Source organism: Scyliorhinus torazame, chromosome 12 (genome assembly GCF_047496885.1).
Source record: "Scyliorhinus torazame isolate Kashiwa2021f chromosome 12, sScyTor2.1, whole genome shotgun sequence".
NCBI lineage: Eukaryota > Metazoa > Chordata > Chondrichthyes > Carcharhiniformes > Scyliorhinidae > Scyliorhinus > Scyliorhinus torazame.
In genome coordinates, this window is record NC_092718.1 from 4,910,990 (window position 1) to 4,925,482 (window position 14,493).

Here is a 14,493-nt window from a genome sequence, read left to right on the forward strand (position 1 = left end):
GGAGTGCCGCACTGTCAGAGGGTCAGTACTGAGGGAGTGCCGCACTGTCAGAGGGTCAGTGCTGAGGGAGTGCCGCACTGTCAGAGGGTCAGTCCTGAGGGAGTGCTGCACTGTCAGAGGGTCAGTACTGAGGGAGTGCTGCACTGTCGGTGGGTCAGTACTGAGGGAGTGCCGCACTGTCAGAGGGTCAGTACTGAGGGAGTGCTGCACTGTCAGAGGATCAGTACTGAGGGAGTGCCGCACTGTGAGAGGGTCAGTAATGAGGGAGTGCTGCACTGTCAGAGGGTCAGTACTGAGGGAGTGCCGCACTGTCAGAGGGTCAGTACTGAGGGAGTGCTGCACTGTCAGAGGGTCAGTGCTGAGGGAGTGCCGCACTGTCAGAGGGTCAGTACTGAGGGAGTGCTGCACTGTCAGAGGGTCAGTACTGAGAGAGTGCCGCACTGTCAGAGGGACAGTACTGAGGGAGTGCTGCACTGTCAGAGGGTCAGTACTGAGGGAGTGCCGCACTGTCAGAGGGTCAGTACTGAGGGACTGCCGCACTGTCAGAGGGTCAGTACTGAGGGAGTTCCGCACTGTCAGAGGGTCAGTGCTGAGGGAGCGCTGCACTGTCAGAGGCTCAGTACTGAGGGAGTGCCGCACTGTCAGAGGGTCAGTACTGAGGGACTACCACACTGTCAGAGGGTCAGTACTGAGGGAGCGCCGCACTGTCAGAGGGTCAGTACTGAGGGAGTGCCGCACTGTCAGAGGGTCAGTACTGAGGGAGTGCTGCACTGTCAGAGGGTCAGTACTGAGGGAGTGCCGCACTGTCAGAGGGTCAGTACTGAGGGAGAACTGCACTGTCAGAGGGTCAGTACTGAGGGAGAGCCACACTGTCAGAGGGTCAGTACTGACGGAGTGCCGCACTGTCAGAGGGTCAGTACTGAGGGAGTGCTGCACTGTCAGAGGGTCAGTACCGAGGGAGCGCCGCACTGTCATAGGGTCAGTACTGAGGGAGCGCCGCACTGTCAGAGGGTCAGTACTGAGGGAGTGTCGCACTGTCAGAGGGTCAGTACTGAGGGAGTGCTGCACTGTCAGAGGGTCAGTACTGAGGGAGTGCCGCATTGTCAGAGGGTCAGTACTGAGGGAGAGCTGCACTGTCAGAGGGTCAGTACTGAGGGAGTGCTGCACTGTCAGAGAGTCAGTACTGAGGGAGTGCTGCACTGTCAGAGGGTCAGTACTGAGGGAGTGCCGCACTGTCAGAGGGTCACTATTGAGGGAGTGCCGCACTGTCAGAGGGTCAGTACTGAGGGAGTGATTCACTGTCAGAGGGTCAGTACTGAGAGGGTGCTGCACTGTCAGAGGGACAGTACTTACGGAGTGCCGCACTGTCAGAGGGACAGTACTGAGGGAGTGCTGCACTGTCAGAGGGTCAGTACTGAGGGAGTGCCGCACTGTCAGAGGGTCAGTACTGAGGGAGAGCCACACTGTCAGAGGGTCAGTACTGAGGGAGTCCCGCACTGTCAGAGGGTCAGTACTGAGGGAGCGCCGCACTGTCAGAGGGTCAGTTCTGAGGGAGTGCCGCATTGTCAGAGGGTCAGTACTGAAGGAGTGCTGCACTGTCAGAGGGTCAGTACTGAGGGAGTGCTGCACTGTCAGAGTGTCAGTACTGAGGGAGTGCCGCACTGTCAGAGGGTCAGTACTGAGGGAGCGCCGCACTGTCAGAGGGTCAGTACTGAGGGAGTTTCGCACTGTCAGAGGGTCAGTATTGAGGGAGTGCTGCACTGTCAGAGTGTCAGTACTGAGGGAGTGCCGCACTGCCAGAGGGTCAGTACTGAGGGAGTGCCGCACTGTCAGAGAGAGGGTCAGTACTGAGGGAGTGCCGCACTGTCAGAGGGTCAGTACTGAGGGAGCGCTGCACTGTCAGATGATCAGTACTGAGGGAGTGCCGCACTGTCAGAGGGTCAGTACTGAGGGAGTGCCGCACTGTCAGAGGGTCAGTGCTGAGGGAGTGCCGCACTGTCAGAGGGTCAGTCCTGAGGGAGTGCTGCACTGTCAGAGGGTCAGTACTGAGGGAGTGCTGCACTGTCGGTGGGTCAGTACTGAGGGAGTGCCGCACTGTCAGAGGGTCAGTACTGAGGGAGTGCCGCACTGTCAGAGGGTTCAGTACTGATGGTGTGCCGCACTGTCAGAGGGTCAGTACTGAGGGAGTGCTGCACTGTCAGAGGGTCAGTACTGAGGGAGTGCTGCACTGTCAGAGGATCAGTACTGAGGGAGTGCCGCACTGTGAGAGGGTCAGTAATGAGGGAGTGCTGCACTGTCAGAGGGTCAGTACTGAGGGAGTGCCGCACTGTCAGAGGGTCAGTACTGAGGGAGTGCCGCACTGTCGGTGGGTCAGTACTGAGGGAGTGCCGCACTGTCAGAGGGTCAGTACTGAGGGAGTGCCGCACTGTCAGAGGGTCAGTACTGATGGTGTGCCGCACTGTCAGAGGGTCAGTACTGAGGGAGTGCTGCACTGTCGGTGGGTCAGTACTGAGGGAGTGCAGCACTGTCAGAGGATCAGTACTGAGGGAGTGCTGCACTGTCAGAGGGTCAGTACTGAGGGAGTGCCGCACTGTGAGAGGGTCAGTAATGAGGGAGTGCTGCACTGTCAGAGGGTCAGTACTGAGGGAGTGCCGCACTGTCAGAGGGTCAGTACAGAGGGAGTGCTGCAGTGTCAGAGGGTCAGTACTGAGGGATTGCTGCACTGTCAGAGGGTCAGTACTGAGGGAGTGCCGCACTGTCAGAGGGTCAGTACTGAGGGAGTGCTGCAGTGTCAGAGGGTCAGTACTGAGGGAGTGCCGCACTGTCAGAGGGTCAGTACTGAGGGAGTGCTGCACTGTCAGAGGGTCAGTACTGAGGGAGTGCCGCACTGTCAGAGGGTCAGTACTGAGGGAGTGCTGAACTGTCAGAGGGTCAGTACTGAGGGAGTGCCGCACTGTCAGAGGGTCAGTACTGAGGGAGTGCTGCACTGTCAGAGGGTCAGTACTGAGGGAGTGCCGCACTGTCAGAGGGTCAGTACTGAGGGAGTGCCGCACTGTCAGTGGGTCAGTACTGAGGGAGTGCTGCACTGTCAGAGGGTCAGTACTGAGGGAGTGCCGCTCTGTCAGAGGGTCAGTACTGAGGGAGTGCCGCACTGTCAGAGGGTCAGTATTGGGGCGTGCTGCACTGTCAGAGGGTCAGTGCTGAGGGAGTGCCGCACTGTCAGAGGGTCAGTACTGAGGGAGTGCCGCACTGTCAGAGGGTCAGTCCTGAGGGAGTGCTGCACTGTCAGAGGGTCAGTACTGAGGGAGTGCTGCACTGTCAGAGGGTCAGTACTGAGGGAGTGCCGCACTGTCAGAGGGTCAGTACTGAGGGAGTGCCGCACTGTCAGAGGGTCAGTACTGAGGGAGTGCAGCACTGTCAGAGGGTCAGTACTGAGGGAATGCTGCACTGTCAGAGGGTCAGTACTGAGGGAGTGCAGCACTGTCAGAGGGTCAGTACTGAGGGAGTGCCGCACTGTCAGAGGGTCAGTACTGAGGGAGTGCTGCACTGTCAGAGGGTCAGTACTGAGGGAGTGCCGCACTGTCAGAGGGTCAGTACTGAGGGAGTGCCGCACTGTCAGAGGGTCAGTCCTGAGGGAGTGCTGCACTGTCAGAGGGTCAGTACTGAGGGAGTGCTGCACTGTCAGAGGGTCAGTACTGAGGGAGTGCCGCACTGTCAGAGGGTCAGTACTGAGGGAGTGCCGCACTGTCAGAGGGTCAGTACTGAGGGAGTGCAGCACTGTCAGAGGGTCAGTACTGAGGGAATGCTGCACTGTCAGAGGGTCAGTACTGAGGGAGTGCAGCACTGTCAGAGGGTCAGTACTGAGGGAGTGCCGCACTGTCGGAGGGTCAGTACTGAGGGGGTGCCGCACTGTCAGAGGGTCAGTACTGAGGGAGTGCCGCACTGTCGGAGGGTCAGTACTGAGGGGGTGCCGCACTGTCAGAGAGTCAGTACTGAGGGAGAGTCGCACTGTCAGAGGGTCAGTACTGACGGAGTGCCGCATTGTCAGAGGGTCAGTACTGACGGAGTGCCGCACTGTCAGAGGGTCAGTACTGACGGAGTGCCGCATTGTCAGAGGGTCAGTACTGACGGAGTGCCGCACTGTCAGAGGGTCAGTACTGAGGGAGTGCCGCACTGTCAGAGAGTCAGTATTGGGGGAGTGCTGCACTGTCAGAGGGTCAGTACTGAGGGAGTGCCGCACTGTCAGAGGGTCAGTACTGACGGAGTGCCGCACTGTCAGAGGGTCAGTACTGACGGAGTGCCGCACTATCAGTATTGGTTTCAGGTCCGGAACTTTAAACAGGGGCCCGGTTGCTGGGGGACCGGAAGTGGGTGCTGCCCGGGGTTCCGGTTTAGCAGCGGGAACCGGAAGTGAGTGAGTTGTCGTTCAGGTGAGTTCGGGTCGCCGCTGCCGGGCGGAGAGCGCACAGCAAGATCCCAGAGGAGGGTCCGGAGCCGTGACAGAGCCGCCCCCCCCCCCCCCCGCGGTCTGCAAACCCCCCCGCCCCCAGGCCCGGGCTCCCGGATGGGAGTGAGTTTGGGTCTGTGTGAGGGGAGCTCTCTGCACTCTCTCCATTTCTCTCTCTCTTTACAAAGTCTGATTTTAAAGCAAATGGAAGCTGTTTCTCCTCATTGTTTTCACAGTGGGAACCCCCAGGATGGGCAGCACGGTAACACAGTGGTTAGCACTGTTGCTTCACAGCGCCAGGGTCCCAGATTCGATTCCCGGCTTGGGTCACTGTCTGTGCGGAGTCTGCACGTTCTCCCCGTGTCTGCGTGGGTTTCCTCCGGGTGCTCCGGTTTCCTCCCACAAGTCCCGAAAAACGTGCTGTGAGGTGAATTGGACATTCTGAATTCTCCCTCTGTGTACCCGAACAGGTGCCGGAATGTGGCGACTTGGGGCTTTTCACAGTAACTTCATTGCGGTGTTAATGTAAGCCTCCTTGTGACACTAATAAAGATTATTATTTCCCAGAATGTCCAGTGAAGCGGAAACCCTTCCTAATTATGAGGACATGTTTGCTCATCGGTTCAGTGCAGATGATGTGGAGTATCAGCAGATGGTGAAGTGTCCAAGTGATCCACCACCCATTGTGGACGACTGGAGGGTCCGAACCGGTGGTAACCGCAGGTTTGTAAAGAGCAGCAACAGATTGTTGCCAGATTCCTGACCAACATAGTGAGAATACTACCATCAGAGTGTATGGATTGGGGATTGAGAAATGTCGGTAAGAAAGAAGGAAAATGTGCTGATAAATGTATTCAGGAAATAGCTGCTGGAGTCAGTGACAGGAATGGAGAAGTTCAGACAGTAACAGTGTATTGTTAAGAGATTAACAATATATTTATTTGTTGACAGGATGTGGTATTGTTGGCTAGGTCATCATTTATTGTCCGTTCCTAAATGCCCTCGAGAAGGTGATGAGCTTCCTTCTTCAACCGCTGCAGTGCATGTGGTGTATGTACAGCCACAGTGCAGTCAGGGAGGGAGTTCCAGGATTCTGACCCAACAACAATGAAGGAACAATGATACATTTCCAAGTCAGGATGTGTGTAGCTTGGAGGGCAAATTACAGGTGTTCCCAGGTATCTGTTGCCCTTGTCCTTCCAGTTGGTAGAGGTCAAGGGTTTGGAAGGTGCTGTTGAAGGAGCCCTGCTGAGTTCCTGCAGTAAATCTTGTAGATGGTACACACTGCCACTGTGCGAGAATGGTGGTGGGACTGAATGATGGGGTGCCAATAAAGCGGGGCTGCTTTTTCCTGGTTTGTGTTGGGCTTCATGCATGTTGTTGGAGCTTCACTCATCCAGGCAAATGGAGAGTATTCCATCACACTCCTGACTTTACCTTGTAGATGTTGCAAAGGCTGGTTTGGGCAGGGGCAAGTTTAGCACAAGGTTAAATCGCTGGCTTTGAAAACAGACCAAGGCAGGCCAGCAGCACGGTTCAATTCCCGTACCAGCCTCCCCGGACAGGCGCTGGAATGTGGCTTTTCACAGTAACTTCATTTGAAGCCTACTTGTGACAATAAGCGATTTTCATTTCAAGGCTTTGGGGGGAGTCAGGAGGTAAGTTACTCTCCACAGAATTCCTAGCCCCTGACCTATTCTTGTAGCTACATTATTTATATGGCTTGTCCAGTTTAGTCCAGTCAAGTCTGGTCAATGGTTACCCCCAGGGTGTTGATAGCACAGTGGTTAGCACTGTTGCTTCACAGTGCCAGGGACCCGGGTTAGATTCCCGGCTTGGGTCACTGTGGAGTCTGCACGTTCTCCCCGTGTCTGTGTGGGTTTCCTCCCACAAGTCCAGAAAAACATGCTTGTTAGGTGAATTGGACATTCTGAATTCTTCCTCAGATTATTATTGTTATCGTGCGGGATTCAGTGATGCTAATGCCATTGAATGTCATGCGGTGATAGTTTGATTGTCAATGCCTGGCACTTGCGTGTTGTGATGCAACTTGCCAGCCCAAGCCCGGTTCTGCTATGTGAGACCTTGTCGAAAGCCTGAATAAACCACATCCACCTGTTCTCCCTGTCAACTCTACTAGTTACATCTTCAAAGAATTCTAGTAGATTTGTCAAGCATGATTTTCCTTTTGAAAATCCTTGCTGACTTTGTCTGATTACACCACTGCTTTCCAAATGCTGTACTTATGAAATCCTCGATAATGGACTCCAGCAACTTCCCTACTACTGGCGTTAAGTTCACTGGTCTATAGCTCCCCGTTTTCTCTCTAGCTCCCTTTTTGAATTGCGGGGTTACATTCGCTATCCTCCAATCTGTAGGAACCATCCCAGACTCCGAATAATTTTGGAAAATGACCACCAATGGATTTGGATTTTGTTTATTGTCACATGTACCGAGGTACAGTGAAAAGTATTTTTCTGTGAGCAGCTCAACAGATCATTAAGTACATGAAAAGAAATGGAAATAAAAGAAAATACATAATAGGGCATAAATACATAATATGAATCTACTATTTCTAGGGCCACTTCCTTAAGTACTCAGGGATGAAGATTATCAGGCCCTGGAGATTTGTCCACCGTTTATTTTTAATTTCCCCAAAAAACATTTCTTTACTAATACAAATTTCCTTCAGCCCCTCACTAAACCTTGTGATTCTCAGAACCTCCGGTACATGATTCATGGCTTCCTTTGTGGAGACAGAAGCAAAGTACAAATTTAGTTCCTCAGCCATTTCTTTGTTCCCTGTTATGAATTCCCCCGTTTCTGACTGTAAGGGGCCTACATTAGTTTTTATCAATCTTTTTCACTTTACGTACCTACAGAAACTTTCACAGTCAGTTCATATGTTCCCCACTAGTTTACTTTCAGATTCCATTTTCCCCTTCTTAATCGATCCCATGGTCTGCCTTTGTTGAATTTTAAACTGTTCCCAATCCTCAGGTCTATTGCTTTTTCTTGCTAATTTGTATGCCTCTTCTTTGAATCTAATACTATCTCTAATTTCCCTTGTAAGTCATTTCCTTTTCTACTCTTGCGCCAAAGAGGAATAAACAACTTTTGGAGTTCACCTATTCGTTTCTTGAATGCTGAGATTGCCTGTCCACTGTCCTTCCTTTCAGTAATGTTCCCCAGTCCGTCATAGCCAGCTCATGCCTCATACCATCATAGTTACCTTAATTGATACCCTGGTCTCAGAATCAACTACCTCATATTATGGTCATTCATCCTCCAGGGTTCTCCCGCAACTAGATTGCCAACTAATCCGTTCTCATTCCTGAAAGCCTTTCTAGCAGTTTGATACAACTAAGGGGCTTGCTTGGCGATTTCAGAGTCAACCACATTGCTGTGGGTCTGGAGTCACATATAGGCCAGACCAGGCAGCAGATTTCCTTCCCTAAAGGACATTAGTGAACCAGATGGGTTTTTACAACAATTGACAATGGCTTAATGGTCATCATTACTGAGACTAGCGTTCAACTCTGCTGCTGTGCTAGGATTTGAACCCATGTGCTCAGAGTCTGGCCCTCTGGATTACTAACTCAGTGACATTACCACCTCTGTCACCACCTTCCCTAACAAGGGATTATCTCATTAGTGGGGATGTACGACCCCCAAATCATTGGAGGTAAATGGAAGAGGAAATCTCTGAGAGATGAGTAAAAAAACATAATTATTCTTCCTGGAAATTTTTATCAGTTACAAATGATCAAGCCAAGGAGGGAATGTGATGTGGCCAGGACTGTCCATCCTGAAACAGTTTATTCATGTACCTAACAGAGAAGTGTTGCTGAATGTGGCCATGACTAGTGAGTTAGTTGATGAAATGTTGAATATTTATCTTGGGGAGAAATGATTGTAATGCATAAGCTTTGTAAAAGTGCTTACAACAATTGCAGCATTTGGAAATCGAGTCAGAGAATCATACAGCGCAGAAAAGGCCCATCGGGTCTGCACCAACAATAACTACCCCATATCTTGCGGTAATCCCACTCATCAGCACTTGTCCCATATCCTTGAATTTGGTGTTTCAGGTGCTCATCCAAGTGCTTTTTAACGGTTGTGAGGTTTCCAGCCTCCACGACCTTCCCAGGTTGTGCATTCCAGATTCTCACCACCCTCTAAATGAACATATTTTTCTCAAATCACCTTGGAATCTCCTCCTCACCCTAAAACAATGCCCCCTTGTGATTTATCCCTCACCCAAGGAGAACAGCTGCTTCCTATTTACCCTGTTCAAACCCCTCATAATCTTATACACCTCAATCATATCCCCCCTCAGCCTTCTCTGCTCCAAAGAAAACAACCCCAGCCTATCCAGTCTCTCCTTATAGCTCAGATACTCCAATCCAGGCAACATCCTGGTGAATCGCCTCTGCACCCGCTCCAGTGCAATCACCTTGTTCCTACAGTGAGGTGACCAGAACTGCACACAGCACTCCAGCTGTGGGCTAACCAATATTCTGTTCAGCTTCATCATAACCTCCTTGGTCTTATAATCTATGCCACGCATGGCTGATAAAGATAAGTGTCCCAGATGCCTTCTTGACTACCCTATTCACCTGCTCTGTCATCTTCAGGGATCTGTGGAAAAGTACCCCAAGAGACATCTGTTCCTTTGAGCTTCCTGCCATTCATTAACTACTCTCTTATCCGGTCCCTTCTTCCAAAGTGCAGCATCTCGCACTTATCAGGGTTAAACACCATCTGCCACTGCTTTGCCCCACCTGACCAACCCAGCTATATGTTTCTGTAACCTGGGCAATAACGGTGGTGCAGGGCTTAGCACTGCTGCCTCAGTGCTGAGGACCTGGGCTCAATCCTGCCCCTGGGTCACTGTCCGTGTGGAGTTTGCACATTCTCCCCACAACCCAAAGATGTGCAGGGTAGGTGGATTGGCCATGCTAAATTGCCTCTTAACGGGATAAAAAGAATTGGGTACCCTAAAATTTTAAAAACACTTCCTGTAACCTACGACCCTCTTCTTCACTATTAACCACCCTACCAATCTTGGGGTCGTCTGCAAACCTACTTATCATTCGCCCCACTTTTTCGTCTATACAACAAACAATAAGGGGCCCAGCGCTGATCCGAGTGGTATGCTGCTGGACACCTGCCTCCAGTTACTCAAACAGCCTCTACCACCACCCTTTCTGTCCTATTACTAAGCCAGTTTTGGATCAATCTTGACAAGTTTCCTAGAATTCCAGGTGCTTCAACTTTCTCAATCACTCTCCCATGTGGGACCTTGTCAAAGACTTTGCTAAAATCCATATAAACTACATCAACGACACTTCCTTCATCCACACACATGGTCACTTCATCAAACAATTCTATCAAATTTGTTCGGCATAACCTCCCTCTGACAAAGCCATACTGACCATCCCTAATCAACCCATGCCTTTCCAAGTGGAGATTAATTCTCTCCTATAAAATTTTCTCCAATAGTTTCCCTACCACTGCCGTGAGACTCACTGGTCTGTAATTCGCTAGCTTATCTCTACAACCCTTTTTCTATAAATTTAGAGTCTGCAATTACTTTTTCCAATTAAGGGGTAGCTTAGCTTGGCCAATCCACCTCCCCAGCACATATTTGGGTTGTGGGGGTGAGACCCATGGAGACACGGGGAGAATTTGCAGACTCCACACGGACAGTGACCCGGGGCCAAGATCGAACCCAGGTCCTCAATGCTGTGAGGCAGCAGTGCTAACCACTGTGCCGCCGTGCTGTCCCCTCTACCACCCTGCTTGAAAAGTGGAACAACATTAGCTGTTCTCCAGTCCTCTACTTCCCCCGTGGCAGAGAGGAATTCTAACAATTTACCCACTACAGAAGTAAGGCTAATCGGTCTGTAGGTCCCAGGATTATCCCTGCAGCTTCTTGTCCCTTCAGCAGTGGTGTGACCACCTCTCTAAGCCTGCCATCCACGCAGCACTCAGCCTCACAGATGCGCCACAGTGTCTCCAGCTGCTGCTCAAGCTCCGATACCCGGAGCTCCACTTTCTGTAGCTGGGAACACGTCCCACACATGTGGTCGTCTAGGACACTGGGAGGGTCCAAGACTCCCTACGTGTGACAGACCACACATTCCGCTCAGCTGTCTTCATCTGACAAGTCTCAAATGTAAAATTTACACCTTAGACCAGAACTAATCTAGAAGTCATACTTTTCCCAATAAAAAATACACTTTCTTTTAGCTTCAGCTATTTGGTCACAAGCCCCAATATCAGTTTGTCACCAACAAATCAGCTTACCGCTTTCCTGTGACGTCACTATTGGATTTTCCTTTTCAAACTCAGCGCATTGTCTGAACAGCGCTCGCAGGTCCTGGGCTCTGCCTGCCTGAAGGTGAAGGTCTCGAGTCCCGTGCTCTCTTTCATCCTCTGTCCTGAAAGTATGTCCCTCGCAGGTCCCGGGCTCTGCGCCTGCCTGAAATGCTCTTGAGACAGAAAACAACATAAAATAATTAAATCATTCCAAAGTGAGTAAAGTCAGGTTTGACATCAGTTTGAGATTTTTTACCTTTTTTTAGGTCGCACGACTTTCGACCATACAGAGGCCGGGACGACGGCCGCAGCTGGTCCAATAATCGGCAGTGGCAGGGAAGATCTCGTGGCTACAATCAGTCTCCAGCTCAGCACCAGGGGTCATATGAATCTTACAGTCAAGGCTCTAATTCACACTATCAACACAACCACCATCGCTACTGACGTTGAGCCAGGACCCAGTCACTCAGCTGTGTAAAACCCCACAGTAACTAACGTCAGACAGGAAAATGGATTTAAATTTTAAGGAGGGCTTTTCATCAGTTTTTTTGCCATTAGTTTGGTAGTTTGAGGGGATTATAGTTTGAGCTTGTGGCGGGCTGTGGATTACTGTCACCCAGAACTATCTGTGGCTCTCGGTTAACTAATAATCACTGTATATTTGGTCAAAATATGTTGTCATGGGATGGTGTTGAAATCTTGGCATGCTGTTGTCAGAGAGACACTAATCACAGGCCAAATCCTCTTGTGATCAGCTGAACGTAATTCGGAATAAAATCCATAGGGATTTCCTCGGGGAGGATTCTGCGATTAAACACGATCGCTGGATCCTTCCTGAGTTAATCTCCACTCATTCAGGTTCCTCTTTACTGGGTCTCGTTAGTCCACAGAATACTGTCCATTTCCAGTGAATTTCAGACCAGCTTGTGAGCTGGTTATAATGGCGCAGTGTGAGGAAAATCGGGCAAAGAGAATTAAACCTGCATGAAAATTAATTGTTGCTGATCCTTAATATTCATATTCTGGAATTGCAAAAGGGAAATAACTGAGAGGAAAATTGCTGGTTATTTAAAACTTTCTGGTGCAGTGAACCCCTCTTCAATTCAGCTTTGGCCTCTGTTACTCTGAATGTTTCTTGATCTTGGTTTGCTCTGATGTTGATACAAATGTTTGAACCGTTTGGAACTTGGCAGAAATTTCTGTTTGTTTAGTTGTTATAAATTACAACGGTCTTCACAGAACAATCTGTACCAAGACCCAATGCACATCCTCCGAAGGTTTTCTGGAGTGTAGGGATGATGTGCGAAGCCTTGACTTTAATCCATCATCACTCTTGATATATAAAAGTGTCATCTGTTACCACTTCAAACCATAGCTTCTACCCCACCCCCCAGCAATTACAATTTATTTACTTTCGCCCATGTGTCTAACTCATTTTAAGACAGTTTCTTTGCACTGTGTTCAATTGTTTGGAGTACAGTTGATTTTAGCAAAGTGTGCTTGTAAAGCTGAGCTGTTAGTGGTTTTGATTGACGGGAGTGGGTCAGTGAGTACACAGAATAATGACTCACTGAAGTTGATCTGTTGAGAGAATTGGAAGATCTCAATGAAACGTTCTCAGGATAACACAGAAACATAACAAGGGAACTCTGCCTCCCATCTGAATGTTTGCAGGTAGTTTATATGTAGTATGTGTTCACCAGCTCTCTCTCTGCCTCATGGGCAGTCAGATCAGAGTCTTGTGCTTTCATAGTTCAGGATCTCCCTCTGTTCACCTGCTCTTTTGCTTTGAAGCTGATATTTGAATCCAAGATTATTTCTCGTTGAGCTTACTGTCCATTTTCTTCAAAGCAGCTTGTGACTGAAAGTGGTTATTGTGAATCTCTGTCAGTAACGGGGCTGAAAGTTTGTTAAGTTTTAAAAGTTATCTTTTAAGGTAGGAGTGTGTTTTTCATTTTCTTCAGCGTTGTCACCTGGCACCAGCTGTAATCTAGTGAAATGTCAGCGTTTGAAATCTCCAATAGACTGTGATGGGTTGAAAGGGCAACACTCAGTCTAAATAACGGGACTTTTAATAGTTGTTCACCGTTCCGGTTGCCAGGGTTACGATCCTGTCATTGCTACGACAGAAAGCAGTTCAGGTAGTTTGACCAGGTGAAATCAGAGTGAGACACAAAACTCTGCCAATACCAGTCAGGATGATGGAAAGCTGATTTTCCCCACCATGGGCCCTCATCCCAATGATGTCCCAGCTACATCCATGATTGAGCCTGGCTGTTCCCCACACCATCTGGGACTCCTACGCAGCCTGTGCTGGTTGAGTAGCTTAGTCCACTAACTGATGTACTGATTCTCCTGGACCTGACAGACACTGGAAGACTCGTTTACACTGAATATTTTCTGTTGATTGGGTATTTTTATACTCCTGTATCTGTATGATGAACAAAATACAAATAAACGGATCCGATGTCTGCTCCTAAAGCCTCATTCCATTTATTGTACAAAGCAGTTCAAAGATTAGAACCAGCCAGATGTTGATATCAAAACTATCTTCAGGAGAACATGAGGGCTGTACAGTAGCAGCTGGAAAGAATTGAGGGAAATCAGTAATTATCGTTGAAGTGACGCCAATCTATGTTTTAAGAGCCTGAGACTATTAAATATTGGCATTCAGAGCAAGTTGGCTGTCCTGGTACAAAAAACATAGAAAGTTAACATCCAGCAATTAGGAAGCTAATGGCATGTTTGCCTTTAATGGAGTACATGAATTAGGAAGTCTTGCTGCAATCGCTCAGGGCTTCGGTGGAACCTCTCCTCGAACATAATGCGCAGTTTGGTCTCTTCCAAAGCATAAACCTGCCTTAGAGGGTAGTTTGATTGCTGGGATGAGAAGAGATTGGGTAAAATAGCACTATATTCTCTCGAGTTTAGAAGATGGACTGAATGGTCTCTTCATGGGCCATAGCTTTTCTCTGGTTCTAAGAGGGGATCTCATTCAGAAAAGATTCCGTGAAGGTAGATGTTGAAGCCCAATTGGAGCAACTAGAACAAAGGGACATAATCTCGAGCTATGGTGAAAGCCATTTTGGAGCAGGTTGAGGAAGAATGTCTTTGCTCTGAGAATTGTGCATCTTTGGAATCCTCTCCTGGAGGGTGTTCTGGTGCTCGGTTGATGAGTGTATTCAAAGCTGAAATCGGTAGATTTCTGGACTGTTTACCGGGGTTGACCTTGTGGGAAGTAGAGTTGAGTTCAAGGATCACCATGATCTTTCTGAATGGGAGTAGGTGCGAAATGCTTTGCTGCTGCTCCAAATTCATGTTCTTAGAATTCACTTGAGTGAAAGAAAGATTTGTATTTACAATTGTGTCTTTCACGACCTCAGAACATCCCAAAGCATTTTACAGCTAACAAAGCATTTTTGAAGAGCAGTCACTGTTGCAATGTAGGAAATACAGTTGCCAATGTTGCACAGCAAAATCCCACAAATGGCAAGGAAATCTGTCTGGATAGCATTGGTTCAGGGATGAATGTTGGTCAAGACTCCTTTTCTATTCTTCCAAGAAAACCACTTACACAGACAGGGAGAGGAAATCTCAGTTTAACATATTATCCAAAAGATTACTTCTGATGAGGGCAATGTGGTGGTTGGCACGGCACGGTGGCACAGTGATTAGCACTACTGCCTGCCTCACAGCACCAGGGACCCAGGTTCAATTCCGGC

General features: G+C 49.3%; 1 long non-coding RNA gene across 2 annotated transcripts; it reads left to right on the forward strand.

Moving 5' to 3' along the window:
- Positions 1-4,361: 4,361 nt before the first annotated feature.
- LOC140387353 (uncharacterized) lies at positions 4,362-13,252 on the forward strand. 2 transcript variants are annotated; one of them, XR_011933844.1, is made up of 3 exons: positions 4,362-4,430; positions 5,015-5,170; positions 11,038-13,252. It is a non-coding gene; the product is annotated as an uncharacterized lncRNA (long non-coding RNA). The 2 variants fall into 2 exon arrangements; XR_011933845.1 differs by lacking the exon at positions 4,362-4,430 and adding an exon at positions 4,560-4,580.
- Positions 13,253-14,493: the final 1,241 nt, after the last annotated feature.